The sequence below is a fragment of the Mustelus asterias genome, chromosome 14, assembly GCF_964213995.1.
Source record: "Mustelus asterias chromosome 14, sMusAst1.hap1.1, whole genome shotgun sequence".
NCBI lineage: Eukaryota > Metazoa > Chordata > Chondrichthyes > Carcharhiniformes > Triakidae > Mustelus > Mustelus asterias.
The window spans coordinates 98,288,133-98,308,504 of record NC_135814.1 but is presented as its reverse complement, the minus strand read 5'-3'; the positions used below and the strand labels follow the sequence as shown (position 1 = coordinate 98,308,504).

The following is a 20,372-nucleotide window of genomic DNA, read 5'->3' as shown; positions in this document are numbered from 1 at the left end:
GTCTGACCACAAAGCACATTGTGTCTGATCACACTGCACATTGTGTCTGATCACACTGCGCATTGTGTCTGATCACACTGCACATTGTGTCTGACCACGAAGCACGTTGGGTCTGATCACACTGCACATTGTGTCTGATCACACTGCACATTGTGTCTGATCACACTGCACATTGTGTCTGATCACACTGCGCATTGTGTCTGATCACACTGCGCATTGTGTCTGATCACACTGCACATTGTGTCTGATCACACTGCACATTGTGTCTGATCACACTGCGCATTGTGTCTGTTCACACTGCACATTGTGTCTGATCACACTGCACATTGTGTCTGACCACAAAGCACATTGTGTCTGATCACACTGCACATTGTGTCTGACCACAAAGCACATTGTGTCTGATCACACTGCACATTGTGTCTGATCACACTGCGCATTGTGTCTGATCACACTCGGCATTGTGTCTGACCACAAAGCACATTGTGTCTGATCACACTGCACATTGTTTCTGATCACACTGCACATTGTGTCTGATCACACTGCACATTGTGTCTGACCACGAAGCACATTGTGTCTGATCACACTACACATTGTGTCTGATCACACTGCACATTGTGTCTGATCACACTGCACATTGTGTCTGATCACACTGCGCATTGTGTCTGATCACACTGCACATTGTGTCTGATCACACTGCACATTGTGTCTGATCACACTGCGCATTGTGTCTGACCACAAAGCACATTGTGTCTGATCACACTGCACATTGTGTCTGACCACAAAGCACATTGTGTCTGATCACACTGCACATTGTGTCTGATCACACTCCGCATTGTGTCTGTTCACACTGCACATTGTGTCTGATCACACTGCACATTGTGTCTGACCACAAAGCACATTGTGTCTGATCACACTGCACATTGTGTCTGACCACAAAGCACATTGTGTCTGATCACACTGCACATTGTGTCTGATCACACTACGCATTGTGTCTGATCACACTCGGCATTGTGTCTGACCACAAAGCACATTGTGTCTGATCACACTGCACATTGTGTCTGATCACACTGCACATTGTGTCTGATCACACTGCACATTGTGTCTGACCACGAAGCACATTGTGTCTGATCACACTGCACATTGTGTCTGATCACACTGCACATTGTGTCTGATCACACTGCACATTGTGTCTGACCACGAAGCACATTGTATCTGATCACACTCCGCATTGTGTCTGATCACACTCCGCATTGTGTCTGATCACACTCCGCATTGTGTCTGATCACACTCCGCATTGTGTCTGATCACACTCCGCATTGTGTCTGATCACACTCCGCATTGTGTCTGATCACACTGCACATTGTGTCTGATCACACTGGACATTGTGTCTGATCACACTGCACATTGTGTCTGATCACACTGGACATTGTGTCTGATCACACTGGACATTGTGTCTGATCACACTGCACATTGTGTCTGATCACACTGCACATTGTGTCTGATCACACTGGACATTGTGTCTGATCACACTGCACATTGTGTCTGATCACACTGCACATTGTGTCTGATCACACTGCACATTGTGTCTGATCACACTCCGCATTGTGTCTGATCACACTGCACATTGTGTCTGATCACACTCCGCATTGTGTCTGATCACACTGCACATTGTGTCTGATCACACTGCACATTGTGTCTGATCACACTCTGCATTGTGTCTGATCACACTGCACATTGTGTCTGATCACACTGCACATTGTGTCTGATCACACTGCACATTGTGTCTGATCACACTGCACATTGTGTCTGATCACACTGCACATTGTTTATGATCACACTGCTCATTGTGTCTGATCACACTGCACATTGTGTCTGATCACACTGCACATTGTGTCTGATCACACTGCACATTGTGTCTGATCACACTGCACATTGTGTCTGATCACACTCCGCATTGTGTCTGATCACACTGCGCATTGTGTCTGATCACACTGCGCATTGTGTCTGATCACACTCCGCATTGTGTCTGATCACACTCCGCATTGTGTCTGATCACACTGGACATAGTGTCTGATCACACTGCACATAGTGTCTGATCACACTGCACATTGTGTCTGATCACACTGCACATTGTGTCTGATCACACTCCGCATTGTGTCTGATCACACTGGACATGGTGTCTGATCACACTGGACATTGTGTCAGATCACACGCCGCATTGTGTCTGATCACACTGCACATTGTGTCTGATCACACTGCACATTGTGTCTGATCACACTCCGCATTGTGTCTGATCACACTCCGCATTGTGTCTGATCACACTCCGCATTGTGTCTGATCACACTGCGCATTGTGTCTGATCACACTGCACATTGTGTCTGATCACACTGCACATTGTGTCTGATCACACTGCACATTGCGTCTGATCACACTGCACATTGTGTCTGATCACACTGCACATTGTGTGTGATCACACTCCGCATTGTTTCTGATCACACTCCGCATTGTGTCTGATCACACTGCACATTGTGTCTGATCACACTGCACATTGTGTCTGATCACACTGCACATTGTGTCTGATCACACTGCACATTGTGTCTGATCACACTGCACATTGTGTCTGATCACACTGCACATTGTGTGTGATCACACTCCGCATTGTTTCTGATCACACTCCGCATTGTGTCTGATCACACTGCACATTGTGTCTGATCACACTGCACATTGTGTCTGATCACACCGGACATTGTGTCTGATCACACCGGACATTGTGTCTGATCACACCGCACATTGTGTCTGATCACACCGCGCATTGTGTCTGATCACACTGCACATTGTGTCTGATCACACTGCACATTGTGTCTGATCACACTGCACATTGTGTCTGATCACACTGCGCATTGTGTCTGATCGCACTCCGCATTGTGTCTGATCGCACTGCACATTGTGTCTGATCACACTGCACATTGTGTCTGATCACACTGGACATTGTGTCTGATCACACTCCGCATTGTGTCTGATCACACTGCGCATTGTGTCTGATCACACTGCACATTGTGTCTGATCACACTGCACATTGTGTCTGATCACACTGCACATTGTGTCTGATCACACTCCGCATTGTGTCTGATCGCACTGCACATTGTGTCTGATCACACTGCACATTGTGTCTGATCACACTCCGCATTGTGTCTGATCACACTGCACATTGTGTCTGATCACACTGCACATTGTGTCTGATCACACTGCACATTGTGTCTGATCACACTCCGCATTGTGTCTGATCGCACTGCACATTGTTTCTGATCACACTGCACATTGTGTCTGATCACACCACATTGTGTCTGATCACACTGCACATTGTGTCTGATCACACTGGACATTGTGTCTGATCACACTGGACATTGTGTCTGATCACACTGCACATTGTGTCTGATCACACTGCACATTGTGTCTGATCACACTGCACATTGTGTCTGATCACACTGCACATTGTGTCTGATCACACTCCGCATTGTGTCTGATCACACTGCGCATTGTGCCTGATCACACTCGGCATTGTGTCTGATCACACTGCGCATTGTGTCTGATCACACTCCGCATTGTGTCTGATCACACTCCGCATTGTGTCTGATCACACTGCACATTGTGTCTGATCACACTGCACATTGTGTCTGATCACACTGCACATTGTGTCTGATCACACTGCACATTGTGTCTGATCACACTCCGTATTGTGTCTGATCACACTCCGCATTGTGTCTGATCACACTGCACATTGTGTCTGATCACACTGCACATTGTGTCTGATCACACTGCACATTGTGTCTGATCACACTCCGCATTGTGTCTGATCACACTCCGCATTGTGTCTGATCACACTGCACTTTGTGTCTGATCACACTGCACATTGTGTCTGATCACACTGCACATTGTGTCTGATCACACTCCGCATTGTGTCTGATCACACTGCACATTGTGTCTGATCACACTGCACATTGTGTCTGATCACACTGCACATTGTGTCTGATCACACTCCGCATTGTGTCTGATCACACTGCACATTGTGTCTGATCACACTGCACATTGTGTCTGATCACACCACATTCTGTCTGATCACACTGCACATTGTGTCTGATCACACTCCGCATTGTGTCTGATCACACTCCGCATTGTGTCTGATCACACTCCGCATTGTGTCTGATCACACTGCACATTGTGTCTGATCACACTCCGCATTGTGTCTGATCACACTGCGCATTGTGTCTGATCACACTCCGCATTGTGTCTGATCACACTGCACATTGTGTCTGATCACACTGCACATTGTGTCTGATCACACTGCACATTGTGTCTGATCACACTCCGCATTGTGTCTGATCACACTCCGCATTGTGTCTGATCACACTCCGCATTGTGTCTGATCACACTGCACATTGTGTCTGATCACACTGCACATTGTGTCTGATCACACTGGACATTGTGTCTGATCACACTGCTCATTGTGTCTGATCACACTGCTCATTGTGTCTGATCACACTGGACATTGTGTCTGATCACACTGGACATTGTGTCTGATCACACTGCACATTGTGTCTGATCACACTGCACATTGTGTCTGATCACACCACATTCTGTCTGATCACACCACATTCTGTCTGATCACACTGCACATTGTGTCTGATCACACTGCACATTGTGTCTGATCACACTGCACATTGTGTCTGATCACACTGGACATTGTGTCTGATCACACTGGACATTGTGTCTGATCACACTGGACATTGTGTCTGATCACACTGGACATTGTGTCTGATCACACTGCACATTGTGTCTGATCACACTCCGCATTGTGTCTGATCACACCGGACATTGTGTCTGATCACACTCCGCATTGTGTCTGATCACACTGGACATTGTGTCTGATCACACTGCTCATTGTGTCTGATCACACTGCTCATTGTGTCTGATCACACCGGACATTGTGTCTGATCACACTCCGCATTGTGTCTGATCACACTGGACATTGTGTCTGATCACACTGCTCATTGTGTCTGATCACACTGCTCATTGTGTCTGATCACACTGGACATTGTGTCTGATCACACTGGACATTGTGTCTGATCACACTGCACATTGTGTCTGATCACACCGGACATTGTGTCTGATCACACTCCGCATTGTTTCTGATCACACTGCACATTGTGTCTGATCACACTGCACATTGAGTCTGATCACACTCCGCATTGTGTCTGATCACACTGCACATTGTGTCTGATCACACTGCACATTGTGTCTGATCACACTCCGCATTGTGTCTGATCACACTGCACATTGTGTCTGATCACACTGCACATTGTGTCTGATCACACTCCGCATTGTGTCTGATCACACTGCACATTGTGTCTGATCACACCGGACATTGTGTCTGATCACACTCCGCATTGTTTCTGATCACACTGCACATTGTGTCTGATCACACTGCACATTGTTTCTGAGCACACTGCACATTGTGTCTGATCACGCTGCACATTGTTTCTGATCACACTCCGCATTGTGTCTGATCACACTCCGCATTGTGTCTGATCACACTTCACATTGTGTCTGATCACACTGCACATTGTGTCTGATCACACTGCACATTGTTTCTGATCACACTGCACATTGTGTCTGATCACACTCCGCATTGTGTCTGATCACACTGCACATTGTGTCTGATCACACTGCACATTGTGACTGATCACATTGCACATTGTGTCTGATCACACTGCACATTGTGTCTGATCACACTGCACATTGTGTCTGATCACACTGCACATTGTGTCTGATCACACTCCGCATTGTGTCTGATCACACTCCGCATTGTTTCTGATCACACTGCACATTGTGTCTGATCACACTCCGCATTGTGTCTGATCACACTCCGCATTGTGTCTGATCACACTCCGCATTGTTTCTGATCACACTGCACATTGTGTCTGATCACACTGCACATTGTGTCTGATCACACTGCACATTGTTTCTGATCACACTGCACATTGTGTCTGATCACACTGCACATTGTGTCTGATCACACTCCGCATTGTGTCTGATCACACTGCACATTGTGACTGATCACACTGCACATTGTGTCTGATCACACTGCACATTGTGTCTGATCACACTCCGCATTGTGTCTGATCCTGCTCCTTTGGACGCTCTTGGGATGTTTTATGCTGTTGAAGGTAGTTGTTGTTACAGAAGTAGCTGTTTTCAGTTCGGCACTGCTGCAAGGTTAATGTGATCCCATGAATATCCCAAACCAGGCAGCTGAATTTAATGAGATGTGTTCAGTTAACAGTTTCTGGATCCCAGATCTCTTGCGACATTGACCTTTTGGGATTTCTTCCTCGGGCAGTGATTTGATTTATTTTTGTCCCATGTTTTGGGAAACATTGAAAAGTATTGTTTCTTGTGCATTACATGGACAAAAAATACCATTCGCGAAGGAGATGGGGGAAAAGGAGAAGTTGCTGTATTTAGTGTTGTAGTTACAGTTCGGGTGAGGAGAAAGATCAGTTTAATATGTGATAGGACCATTCAAAAGGCAGCAGCGATAAGCTGTTCTTGAGTTTATTGGTACGTGTTTTCAGACTTTTGTATCTTTTTCACCGACGGAACCAGGTGGAAGAGTGTGTGTCCAGGGTGCGTGGGATTCTTGATTGTGATGGCTGCTTTTCCAAAGAAAGCAGCGCAAAATGTAGACGGAGTCAATGGATGGGAGGCTGGTATGCGGAATGGACTCGGCCTCGTTCGCAACCCTTTGTCGTTTCTTGCGGTCTTGGTCAGAGCAGGAACCATACCCCGCTGTGATACATTCGGAAAAAATGCTTTCTGTGATGTATCTGTAAAAATTGGGTGAGAGTCATAGCAGACTTGCTGAATTTCCTTAGGCTCCTGAGAAAGCAGTGCTGTGGAGAGCAGCGTCCTGTCTGCTGTAGTTGAAGGTAAATTGAGATGTTCATTGTCTTATCAGATCACAGAAGTAGAGAGCTACGTGGGAAGCTGCGGGTTGTCAAACTGCATGATCATCCTGCTTCTGAAAGTGGTCAGTTTGTCTGAGCATGCATGGCCGAGCCTCCAGCCAGCCATGCAAGCTGTTCAGCACCAGAGGGACCATAAGCACGCCTCCTCACACGAGGGGGTCCCCTTCTCTTCTCCTCCCGCTAACCCCCACCCCCCCACAACCTCCCCCAACTCCTCTCCTTCCCTTCACTGTAACTTCATTATCGGCTATTCAAGACCTGCTCCGCAAGGCAAGATAACTAATTACAGCAATTCAAACTCAACAGGCAGAAAAGCGATGCTTGACAGGCCCCTGGAACAATTGTTGTTATTCAGTTTACTCGTCACTGGCTCCCCAAGGCGTTCTGAAGACCCAGTCAGCTCTGAGTTGAAAGGATGGCTGCATCACACACAGGAGCGGCTGTGAGAGAATATTAAGAGGGACCGAGGTGGTGTGGGTGGAGAAGGAGGGAGAAGCAGATTGTTCTGCAAATATTCTGTTAAATCAGTATGGCACAGTAACTTTACAAGTAAGATACCAGAACTGTGAGCTTATATAAGTCTGTGAGTGCTGTAGCTTTTCATACTGCAGAAGGAGGCCCTTTGGTCCATCGAGTCTGCACCAATCATAATCCCACCCAAGCACGATTCCCATAGCCCCAAATATTTACCCTGCTAATCCCCTGACACTTGGGTCAATTTAGCATGGCCAATCAACCTAACCTGTACATCTTTTTATTCTGTAAAAAAGAGATGGCTGACCAGTGATCCGGCTAGACCATTAATCCAGGAACACAGCTAATATTCTGGGACCCGGGTTCGAATCCTGCCACCGCAGATGGTGGAATTTGAATTCAATAAAAAAATCTGGAAATAAGAATCGACTGATGACCGTGAAACCATTGTCGATTGTTGGAAGAACCCATCTGGTTCACTCACTTCCTTAGTGAAGGAAATCTGTTACCCTGGACTGGCCTACATGTGACTCCAGAGCCACAGCAATGTGGTTGACTCTCAACTGCCCTCGGGCAACTAGTGATGGGCAATAAAAGCTGGCCAGCCAGCGACACCCATGTCCCATGAATTACGAGGTGATTCCAGGTGAAGGAGAGGAGTTGGGGGAGGTTGTGGGGGGTGAGGGTTAGCAAGAGGAGAAGAGAAGGGGACCCCCTCGTGTGAGGAGGCGTGCTTATGGTCCCTCTGGTGCTGAACAGCTTGCATGGCTGGCTGGAGGCTCGGCCATGCATGCTCAGACAAACTGACCACTTTCAGAAGCAGGATGATCATGCAGTTTGACAACCCGCAGCTTCCCACGTAGCTCTCTACTTCTGTGATCTGATAAGACAATGAACATCTCAATTTACCTTCAACTACAGCAGACATGACGCTGCTCTCCACAGCACTGCTTTCTCAGGAGCCTGAGTAGATAGATTATGATGTGGAGATGCCGGCGTTGGACTGGGGTAAACACAGTAAGAGTTTTAACAACACCAGGTTAAAGTCCAACAGGTTTATTTGGTAGCAAATACCAATAGCTTTCGGAGCGCTGCTCCTTCATCAGATGGAGTGGATATCTGCTCTCAAACAGGGCATACAGAGACACAAAATCAAGTTACAGAATACTGATTAGAATGCAAATCTCTACAGCCAACCAGGTCTTAAAGATACAGACAATGTGAGTGGAGGGAGCATTAAGCACAGGTTAAAGAGATGTGTATTGTCATGATTATGATTATGAATATGATTATGAACATGTTTGATAGGGTAGCCGTCAGTTCCCCTCCAAGCCACTTATCGTGCTGACTTGGAAATATATCGGCCGTTCCTTCGCTGGGTCAAAATTCAGGAATTCCCTCCCCAGCGGCATTGTGGGTCAACCCACAGCACGTGGACTGCAGCGATTCAAGAAGGCAGCTCACCACCACCTTATCGCTAGACTATTAATCCGGAAACCCAGCTAATGTTCTGGGACCTGGGTTCGAATCCCACAGTAAGAAGTCTCACAACACCAGGTTAAAGTCCAACAGGTTTACTTGGTACCAGATAAACCTGTTGGACTTTAACCTGGTGTTGTGAGACTTTGAATTCCACCACAGCAGATGGTGGAATTTTTAAAAAAAACTTATTTATTAGTCACAAGTCAGGCATACATTCACACTGCAGTGAAGTTACTGTGAAATTCCCCTAGTCGCCACAGTCCAGCGCCTGTTCGGGTCAATACACCCTAACCAGCACGGCTTTCAGAATGTGGGAGGAAACCGGAGCATCCGGAGGAAACCCACGCAGACACGGGGAGAACGTGCAGACTCCACGCAGACAGTGACCCAAGCCGGGAATCGAACCCCGGTCCCTGGCATTGTGAAGCAGCAGTGCTAACCACTGTGCCACCGTGCCGCCCTGTTTGAATTATTGAATTTGAATTCAATTTTTAAAATATGGAATTAAGAATCTACTGATGACAATGAAACTATTGTCGATTGTTGGAAGAACCCATCTGGATCACTAACTTCCTTAGGGAAGGAAATCTATCGCCCTGGACTGGCCTACATGTGACTCCAGAGCAATGTGGTTGACTCTCAACTGCCCTCCAAGGGCAACTAAGATGGGCAATAAATGCTGCCCAGCCACCAACACCCATGTCCCATGAATTAATAAAAAAAAGTAAGAGATGATTCCAGCTGGTGTCATCCAAAACTGGAGTGCATAAATATAAGATGGTAATAAATCCCATAGGGAATTCAGAAGAAACTTCTTTGCCCATAAGGGTACAGTAATGAGAAAGTGAACTTGCCATCACAAGGAGTAGTTGATCTGAATAACGTGGATGCCAATTCAGGGAAAGGTAGATAAATGAATGAGGAGACATAGGAAAGAAGGTTATGCTGATAAGGTTAGTTGAGGAACAGGATTTTGATTTGATTTGATTTATTATTGTCACGTATTAACATACAGTGAAAAGTATTGTTTCTTGCGCACTATACAGACAAAGCATACTGTTCATAGAGAAGGAAACGAGAGAGTGCAGAATGTAGTGTTACAGTCATAGCTAGGTTGTAGAGAAAGATCAACTTAATGCAAGGTCGGTCCATTCAAAAGTCTGACAGCAGCAGGGAAGAAGCTGTTCTTGAGTCGGTTGTTACATGACCTCAGACTTTTGTATCTTTTTCCCGACGGAAGAAGGTGGGAGAGAGAATGTCTGGGGTGCGTGAGGTCGTTAATTATGCCGGCTGCTTTGCCGAGGCAGCAGGAAGTGGAGACAGAGTCAATGGATGGAAGGCTGGTTTGCGTGATGGATTGGGCTACATTCACGACCTTTTGTAGTTCCTTGCGGTCTTGGGCAGAGCAGGAGCCATACCAAGCTGTGATACTTTCTATGGTGAATGCTTTCTATGGTGCATCTGTAAATGTTGGTGAGAGTCGTAGCTGACATGCCAAATTTCCTTCGTGTTCTGCAAAAGTAGAGGCGTTGGTGACTTTCTTAACTATAGGGTCAGGACAGGTTGCCAGTGATCTGGACACATAAAAAGTTGAAGCTCTCAACTCTTTCTACTACTTTCTACTTTGTCCCCGTTGATGTAGACAGTGGCATGTTCTCCGTTAAGCTTCAGGTTGGTGTGGAGCATAAACACCAGAGTACAGCAAACTGCTATTGGCAGGTATTAACAGAGAAGCTTCTAATACTGAACTTTCCAGGAAAATTGCTCATTATCTCCACAGTTGCCCAAGTCCCCTTTTTAAATGTATTTATAAACAAATTATTCTGGTACCCTGCTTCTCTGATCGGTAATATTTTGTGTCCCGTTCATTCTCCCGGATCCAAGTATGCTCGGCAAAGTTTATGGTGGTTTAAAGTTGATCCTCTCTTCCTTTGGAAAGGAAATATTTTTATTGACTTTGAATTAGACTCTCTTGCCTTAACAAGGAGCTAAAAATCATTCTCCTAAAGTTCATTATTGTATTAGTGTCACAAGTAGGCTTACGTTAACACTGCAATGAAGTTACTGTGAAAATCCCCTAGTTGCCACACTCCGACGCCTGTTCGGGTACACTGAGGAAGAATTTAGCATGGCCAATGCACCTAACCAGCACCTCTTTTGGAGTGTGGGAGGAAACCGGAGCACCCGGAGGAAACCCACGCAGACACGAGGAGAACGCACACAGACAGTGACCCAAGCCGGGAATCGAACCCGGGTCCCTGGCGCTGTGAGGCAGCAGTGCTAACCACTGTGCCACCGTGCATTACTAGAATTTTAAGTTTAACCTAAGGTGTTCGGGACTGAAGATTACTTTTTGTCCCAGCAGTTTGGTTCAACACCATCATCTTTACTTAATCACATCTGAATCTAGTCTAGAGCACGGCCATTCCAGCAGCCGAGCAAGTGAAGTTCCTGTCCGAAATGGACAGGACATTCTAATTAGGTGTGTCCCTTGACCAAATTTCAAACGGGCCCTTGACAACAACAACTTACATTTATGTAGTGCCGCTCAGGTCGTGAAGCATCCCAAGACTGATAACGGGAGTGTTATCAGTCAATAGTTGATGTGGCGACACAAACAGATGTTGGGACAGGTGAACAGAAAAGAAAAAGCCTGGTTAAGGGCCGGTTTCAAGGGGCATTTTGAAAGAGAGAGGCGGAGAGTTTTAAGGAGGGAATTGCAAGACATGGGGCCTAGCCTGCTGGTGACAGGGCCACCAGCAGTGGAACAAAGGGAAACAGGGCTGCACAGGAGACCAAAGTCTCCAGCTAGTTTTACACTGACCAGTACTGGTGCTGTTAGTCGCTGACAATGGATCTCGTGCAGCTGACTGCCACTGGTAAGTAAACTTGCCTGGATTTGCTAAGGCTCGTGCTGGTAGACCTGATTTTTAAAAAACTGAACTGCACAATGCATCAGTGGAGGGTGCAACTATCGGGCAATGGGTTTCATGCAGTATAAAAGAAGCTTTATACATAATTTGAGTCTTTTTGTTCCCTTTTCAAAGGAGTAGCCTCCGTGCACCTCTGAGGATCCTCCCTCATTCCTCTCAATGTTGACTTGGAGAGACAATGGTATCTATCCACCTATCTTTGGGTACCTAGCTGAAAAATACCTTGGTTCTCTAATAGGTACTATGTATAGTTTAAAGTTTATTTATTAGTGTCACAAGTAGGCTTACATTGACACTGCAATGAAGTTGCTGTGAAAATCCCCTAGTTGCCGCACTCTGGTGCCTGTTCGGGCACACTAAGGGGGAATTTAGCACGGCCAATGCATCTAACCAGCCCGTCTTTCAAACTGGGAGGAAAGCGGAGCACCCAGAGGAAACCCATGTAGACACGGGGAGAACGTGCAGACTCCGCATAGGCAGTGATCCAAGCCGGGAACCGAACCAGGTTCCCTGGCGCTGTGAAGCAGCAGTGCTCACCACTGTGCCACCGTACTGCCTATAAAAAAAAATTGTTCTGTACACAAGCGATCGCCCCTTTCCCCGAAGGCCTTTCTAATCTGTTAAGTTTTGGCTTTTCGGGCAGGCAGACTTTTGCTATCTTCCTCCATGTCCCCATGAATCGTGTTTGAACCTTGACGGTAAGTGGCAGCAAGCCATCCGCCAACAGCAGCTTGCATTTGTATAGTGCCTTCAGCATCGTCAAACATCCCAGGCTGGCTAGGGTCAAAATTAAAATGGTTGCGGAGGCAAGAGTAGGAAATGTTAAAACTCCGGTTACCGAGGTGGGTTTATTCAGCTCCGAGAGGCGCCAGAGATAATCCCAATCCTGTCCGCTCGTGCTGTCCCATCAGGGTTCCCCTCTTTAAATCAATCTGGAGCACAATCCCTGACTGATTTTATTTCTCTTTGGTAATCCTGGCACAGAACGGCCAACTGTTGTGTCCTTGGCACATCCCCAGTAGAGCCCGGGGACTGAACCTGAGGCTACCCTGGTTCTCTCTAATTATTTATTCAAATAGACCTTGTTACAACATTTTGCAAATCGTCTGTTTTTATTTTACATAAATGCAGTTTATGGGGATCCTTGCTCAAGCGTAACAGTTCTTGGCTCGCCCATTGCACTTTCATCAGGATTCAACTATGCTGCTAACCAATTAATAAAAAGCGACGAGAGGCAGGAGTCTACTTTTTTCCTCATTAATTTACTGAATTTGTGATTAATCACTTGAGGGGACAAGCAGACTGTTAGTTTTTACAATAATTAATGGAACTGGGAGTCTGGCCAGTGTGTTGCCTTTTACAAATGGAGTCTCACCTTCACAGTGCCACTAACAGTCAAGCAGTTGACCGGTCCATAACTTTCCGCTTCATGTTGAAGCTCCCTTTTCTTTTTCCCCTCCCGCACGATTTTCTCTCTGCCTCATACAAAACTGCGGTTCCCCTGCTGTTGGCCAGTGGCTCAGTGGGTAGCGCTCTCGCCCCCAAGTCTGAATGTTAAGGATTCAAGTCTCACTCCATCCAGAAACTTGAGCACGAACTCTCGGCTGACACTGCAATGCAGTACCGAGAGCGTGCTGTGTTGTGTTTCAGAAGCGATGTTAAATTATGGCTCTGTCAGTCGTTTGAGGACTCTGGGATTGTACTCAATGAAGTTTAGAATGATGATGGGGGGGGGGGTGGGATCTCATTGAAACTTACGGAATACTGAAAGGCCTGAATACAGTTAAAAAGTTTAAAGTTTATTTATTGATCACAAGTAGGCTTACATTAACACTGCAATGAAGTTGCTGTGAAAATCCCCTAGTCGCCGCACTCCGGCACCTGTTCGGGTACACTGAGGGAGAATTTAGCATAGCCAGTGCACCTAACCAGCACGTCATTTGGACTGTGGGAGGAACACGGAGCACCTGGGGGAAACCCACGCAGACACGGGGAGAATGTGCAGACAGACAGTGACCCAAGGCGGGAATCGAACCCAGGTCCTGGCGCTGAGAGGCAGCAGTGCTAACCACTGCCACTATGCCGCCCCCTGAAGTGGACATGGGGAGGATGTTTCCATTAGTAGGAGCTACTAGGATCTGAGGGCACAGCTTCAGAGTAAAGGGTCGACCCTTTAGAACCGAGATGAGGAGGAATTTCTTCAGCCAGAGGATGGTGAGTATATGGAATTCATTGCCACAGAGGGCTGTGGAGGCCAGGTCATTGAGTGTATTTAAGACAGAGATGGGATAGGTTCTTGATTGGTAAGAGGATTAAAGGTTACGGGGAAAAGGCGGGAGAATGAGATTGAGAAACTTATCGAATGGCGGAGCAAACTTGATGGGCTGAATGGCCTAATTCTGCTCCTATATCTTATGGTCTTATGTCTGTCCTCACAGATTATCCTCCACCCCTATTCGAAGAAAGACAGGGAGTTTTCCCCTGTGTCCTGGCCAATATTTATTTCTCAATAAATATCACTAAAACTAGTCCTCATCACATTGCTATTTTGTGAGATCTTGCTGTGTGCAATTGCCTACATTACAACAGTGACCACATTTCAAAAGTTGTTCATTGACTGTAAAGGTGCAAAATAAATGTCAGTTCGTCTTTTTTTTCGTGTGGAATCTCTTTGTTGGCAAAGGCATGGAAAAGCTGCATGCTGTATGCACAGTAATGCAAATATTCTGGGAAAGTTTAGGGTAAGACTTGCTCTGTTCTGTTTCAGCACTTTTCTCATTGTTATACTCCGTCACTCAGCAAAGCAATCTGTACCAGTGGATTCATCAAGCATTGGCAGGGGTCGCGAACCCAGCATGTGCATTATAATGGTTGTATAAACTTTACCCCTGTCATTTTGGAGTATGAACTTACAAGGTGATCTGTTCTCCTTTAGGAGTGGGACAAACTTTCTCTTAATAGCTGCGAGTTGGAATTTTATCCACCAGAGAAGGGGAAAGACAGCCTGAGGACATTCCAGAGCACCTTACAGCTAAACAAGCACTTTTGAAGAGTAGTTACTGTTGCCGTGTAAGAAATGCAGCAGCCAATTTGCACACAGTGAGGTCCCATCAACAGCAAAGAAATAGTGACAAAATAATCTGTTTTTTTCTGATAATGATAATTGAGAGATAAATATTGGCCAATAAATCAGATAGCACAACCCTACTCACCTCTAAATTATAGAATCATAGAATCCCTACTGTGCAGAAAGACGCCATTTGGCCCATCAAGCCTGCACTGACCACAATCCCACCTAGACCCTATTCCCGTAACACCACATATTTACCCTACTAATCCCCCTGACACTAGGGTCAATTTACCATGGCCAATCCACCTAACCCAAGCATCTTTGGACTGTGGGAGGAAACCAGAGCACCCGGAGGAAACCCCACGCAGACACGAGGAGAATGCGCAAACTCCACACAGACAGTGACTCGAAGCCAGAATTGAACCCGGGTTCCTGGCGCTGTGAGGCAGCTGTGCTAACCACTGTGCCACCCTTGACCTTAGTGTGAAGGGGGTTATCAGGGTAAATATCTGGGGTTACAGGGATAGGGCCTGGGTGGGATTGAGGTTGGTGCAGACTCGATGGGCTGAATGGTCTCCTTCTGTATTGTAGGGATTCTATGATTTTATGAATTAGTGCCAGGGGTCTTTTGCATTCTTGTCAGCAACAGGGTCTCGCTTTAAAGTCACAGCAGAGAGATGACAACTATGACAGTGCAGCACCCTCTCAGTACTGTACTGCAGTGCCCTGATAGACGTCACCTGAGAGTCTTAAAAGAGGTGGCTAATGGGTAGATGCATTGGTGTTAATTTTCCAAAATTGACTAGATTCTGGAAAGGTTCCATCAGATTGGAAAGTAGCAAAGTGACCCCTCTATTCAAAAAGGGAAGGAGGCAGAAAACAGGAAATTCTAGGCTAGTTAGGTGGACGTCTATCATAGGGAAGATGCTAGAATCAACCATCAAGGAGATTATAGCTAGGCACTTAAAAACCTCGAGTGAATCGGGTGGTGTCAGCATGGGGTTTTCTGAAGTGGAAATCATGTTTGACCAACTTATTGGAGTTCTTTGAAGGAATAACATGCCATTAACTTATTGAATGGCCAAGCAGGCGAGAGGGGCTGAATGGCCCACTTCTGCTGCTAGTTCGTTTGTTCGTGCGATGTGTTTAAGTCTCTAGAGTGGGACTGGGACCTGAGACTTGACCCAATGGCAGGATCGCTACCAAGGCTGACCCCTTGTGACTTTAAAAATTGAGCTTTTGTAGGAGTCAGAGGAGAAGGCAGTGTACAAAGCTGAAGCAGAGTGGCGATGCAAGTTGAATTGATTTGCTCCACTTCACAGTTGAGATCTGTAGGCAAATTGGCCACAGGACAACTTAGAAATTTCCTGAGCTGTGGAAGCTTTATCCTGTTTGCTTTTGAAATTGTATCTCATTAAATTATTAGCAGGTAAACAGGGTGGGTGCAGGATGTTAAACACCTCATATCTATGGTTTTGCATCAGTTAATTGACAGCGGAGCTATGTGCATTGGAACGTAGGAGCATAGGAACTAGGAGCAGATTCAGCCCTTCGAGCCTGCTCCGCCATTCAATCAGATCATGGCCGATCTCTCCCTGGTCTCAAATCCACCTCCCCACAGTGAGAAAAGGTTTCGCATCACTCAGATACAACTATCGCACCATTAACGATTTAGACTGTTTATTCAAAAGCTAAGAGGCCCTGATAGAAATATATTGTGGAAAGAATATTTTGATTCCACCTGAAGCGATTCTATTATTTCCTAAATATCTCTTAACATCAGTTACTTGTGGTATTATCACCAGACTATAAATCCAGAAACTCAGCTAACGTTCTGGGGGCTCGTGTTTGAATTCCACCACGGCAGATGAATCCAATAAGAAAATCTGGAATTAAGAATCTACCGATGACCATGAAACCATTGTCGATTGTCGGAAAAACCCATCTGGTTCACTAATGTCCCTTTCGGGAAGGAAATCTGCCATCCTTACCTGGTCTGGCCTACATGTGACTCCAGAGCCACAGCAATGTGGTTGACTCTCAACTGCCCTCTGAAGTGGCCAATCAAGCCACTCAATTCAAGGGCAACTGGGGATGGGCAACAAATACTGACCCAGCCGGCGACGTCCATGTCCCACGAATGAATTTTAAAAACTCCTGCGTTTGTCCAATTATCATTTTTATAGTAAGTTGGCTATATGAAATTTAAGTGCCACATAATATGCTTTGTTATTAAAATGAAAGCGCAAGGTTAAGGGGTAGTGACCCCATGAATGTGAAAGTGAGTAGGAGGTGGAAAGCAGAGAGATTGTATATTTCTCTCCATTCTGAAAAACCTTGGTATCCCACAGAGGGGTAAGTATTAGGACTATTGTCCTTTTTGATATATTCATGGCCTGGACACGCGTATACAGGGCATTGTTTCAATGTTTGCCGATGACATTAAACTTGGAAATGCAGTAAATGGAGTAGATTTCAGGAGGACATGGACAGTCTTTGAATTGCACACTGGCAAATGCAGTTTAACTCAGAGGAGTGTGAAGTGAGAGATTGGGGCGGAATGGTGGCACAGTGGTTAGCACTGCTGCTTCACAACGCCAGGGACCCGGGTTCGATTCCGGCCTCGGGTGACTGTGCAGAGTCTGCATGTTCTCCCCGTGTCTGCGTGGGTTTCCTCCGGGTGCTCCAGTTTCCTCCCACAGTCCAAAGGTGTATGGATTAGGTTGATTGGCCGTGCTAAATTGACCCAACTGTCAGGGGGATTAGCAAAGTAAATATGTGGGGTTACGGGGATAGGGCCTGGGTGGGATTGTGGTCGGTGCAGACTCAATGGGCCGAATGGCCTCCTTCTGCACTGTAGGGATCCTAGGATTTGCGAGGAAGAGACCATGGAGAGACAAAATAGTAAAACGTTAAAGGGATGGCAGGAAGAGGAAGACCTGGCATTCCTGCACAAACCTTTGGAGGTGACAGGATAGGTTAAGGTGGCTGCTTCAAAAAACACCATCCAAATGGCCATACGAATTAGGAACAGCCCACTCTGTCCCTCAAACCTGCTCCACCATTCAATGCAATCATGGCTGCTCTGATTGCAATGTAAATTCCACATTCCTGCTTATCCCTGATAACTCTTCATTCCCTTGCTTATCAAGAATCTAACTACCTCTGCCTTCAAATATTCTGCTTCCCCAGCCTTTTGGGGAAAAGAGTTCCAAAGACAATATATATATAATATATATATAAATGATTTGGAGGAAAATGTAACTGGATTGATTAGTAAGTTTGCGGACAACACAAAGGTTGGTGGATTTGCAGATAGCAATGAGGACCATCAGAGGATACAGCAGGATATAGATCAGTTGGAGACTTGGGCGGAGAGATAGCAGATGGAGTTTAATCCAGACAAATGTGAGGTAATGCATTTTGGATGGTCTAATACAGGAAGGAAATATACAGTAAATGGCAGAATCCTTAAGAGTATTGATAGGCAAAGGGATCTGGGTGTACAGGCACACAGGTCACTGAAAGTGGCAATGTAGTTGGAGAAGGTAGTCAAGAAGGCATATGGCATGCTTGCCTTCATCGGCCGGGGAATTGAGTTTAAAAATTGGCAAGTCACGTTGCAGCTTAATAGAACCTTAGTTAGGCCGCACCTGGAATATAGTGTTCAATTCTGGTCACCACAATACCAGAAGGATGTGGAGACTTTGGAGAGGGTACAGAAAAGATTTACCAGGATGTTGCCTGGTATGGAGGGCATTAACTCTGAGGAGAGGTTGGAGAAACTTGGTTTGTTCTCACTGGAACGACGGAGGTTGAGGAGCGATCTGATAGAAGTCTACCAGATTATGAGAGGCATGGACAGAGTGGATAGTCAAAAGCTTTTTCCCAGGGTGGAAGAGTCAATTGCTCGGGGGCACAGGTTTAAGGTGCGAGGGGCAAGGTTTAAAGGAGATGTACGAGGCAGATTTTTTACACAGAGAGTAGTGGGTGCCTGGAACTCGTTGCCGGGGGAGGTAGTGGAAGCAGATACGGTAGTGACTTTTAAGGGGCGTCTTGACAAATACATGAATAGGATGGGAATAGAGGGATACAGTCCCCGGAAGGGTAGGGGGTTTTAGTTCAGTTGGGCAGCATGGTTGGTGCAAGCTTGGAGGGCAGAAGAGCCTGTTCCTGTGCTGTAATTTTCTTTGTTCTTTGACTCTCAACCCTCTGAGAGAAAAAAATTCTCCTCATCTCTGATAAGGGTGACTAGTTATTTTTAAATAGTGACTCCCCCCCAACAATCCTAGATTCTCCCACAAGAGAAAACATCCATTTGATTTCGACCCCTCAGGGTCTTGTGTGTTTCAATCAAGTCACCTTTCACTCATTTAAACTCCAGTGGACACAAACCAAGCCTGTCCAGCCTTTCCTCATAAGGCCCAACCAGCTGTTATTCATAATCTTCTCTGAACTGCTTCCAAAGCATTAACATCCTTTTTTATTATTCATTTACGGGATGTGGGCATCGCTGGCTAGGCCAGCATTTATTGCCCATCCCTAGTTGCCCCTTCAGAAGGTGATGGTGAGCTGCCTTCTTGAATCGCTGCAGTCCACGTGCTGTGGGTTGACCCACAATGTCGCTATGGAGGGAATTCCAGGATTTTGACTCAGCGAGTGCGAAGGAACGGCGATATATTTCCAAGTCAGGATGGTGAGTGACTTGGAGGGGGACTTGCAGATGGTGGTGTTCCCATCTGCTGTCCTTCTAGATGGAAGTGGTCATGGGTTTGGAAGGTGCTGTCTAAGGATCTTTGGTGAATTGCTGCACTGCATCTTGTAGATAGTACACACTGCTGCTACTGAGGTGGTGGAGGAAGTGGATGTTTGTGGATGTGGTGCCAATCAAGCGGGGCTGCTTTGTCCTGGATGGTGTCAAGCTTCTTGAGTGTTGTTGGAGCTGCACCCATCCAGGCAAGTGGGGCGAATAATGACCACTGAAAGAGCCATGAGGAGACAGCTGTGGCCAATGGATCTTTATTCAAATGAGTAATGAGGAAAAGCAGAGGAGGGGAGAAAATAATTGTTCTTTAAAAAAGAAAATGTAATTGAAGCAACAACTAACCTTGACAGAGTGCCTTTAAAATAGTGAAACGTCCCCAGGTGCTTCATGGGAGTGTTGTCAAAGCAAGCCACACATTCAAAACGTCGTCATTGAAGGAACGTCTTGATGGGTGGAAAATTTCAGGGAAAGAATTCCTGAGTTTGGGGCCAAGGACAACTGAAGGCACGTCTACTAATGACGGGATGGTTAAAATCGGGGTTGTGCAAGAGGCAAGGCTTGCCTGAGCACCAAAATAGAATCCATCATAGAATCCTACAGTGCCATTCAGCCCGTCAAGTCTG

At 46.2% G+C, this 20,372-nt stretch overlaps 1 protein-coding gene across 2 annotated transcripts in view; it reads left to right on the top strand.

Annotated features, from left to right (window-relative positions):
• Positions 1–20,372, top strand: part of plekhm3 (pleckstrin homology domain containing, family M, member 3) — a 150,607-nt gene that overhangs the window by 118,114 nt on the left and 12,121 nt on the right. The window lies entirely within an intron of this gene.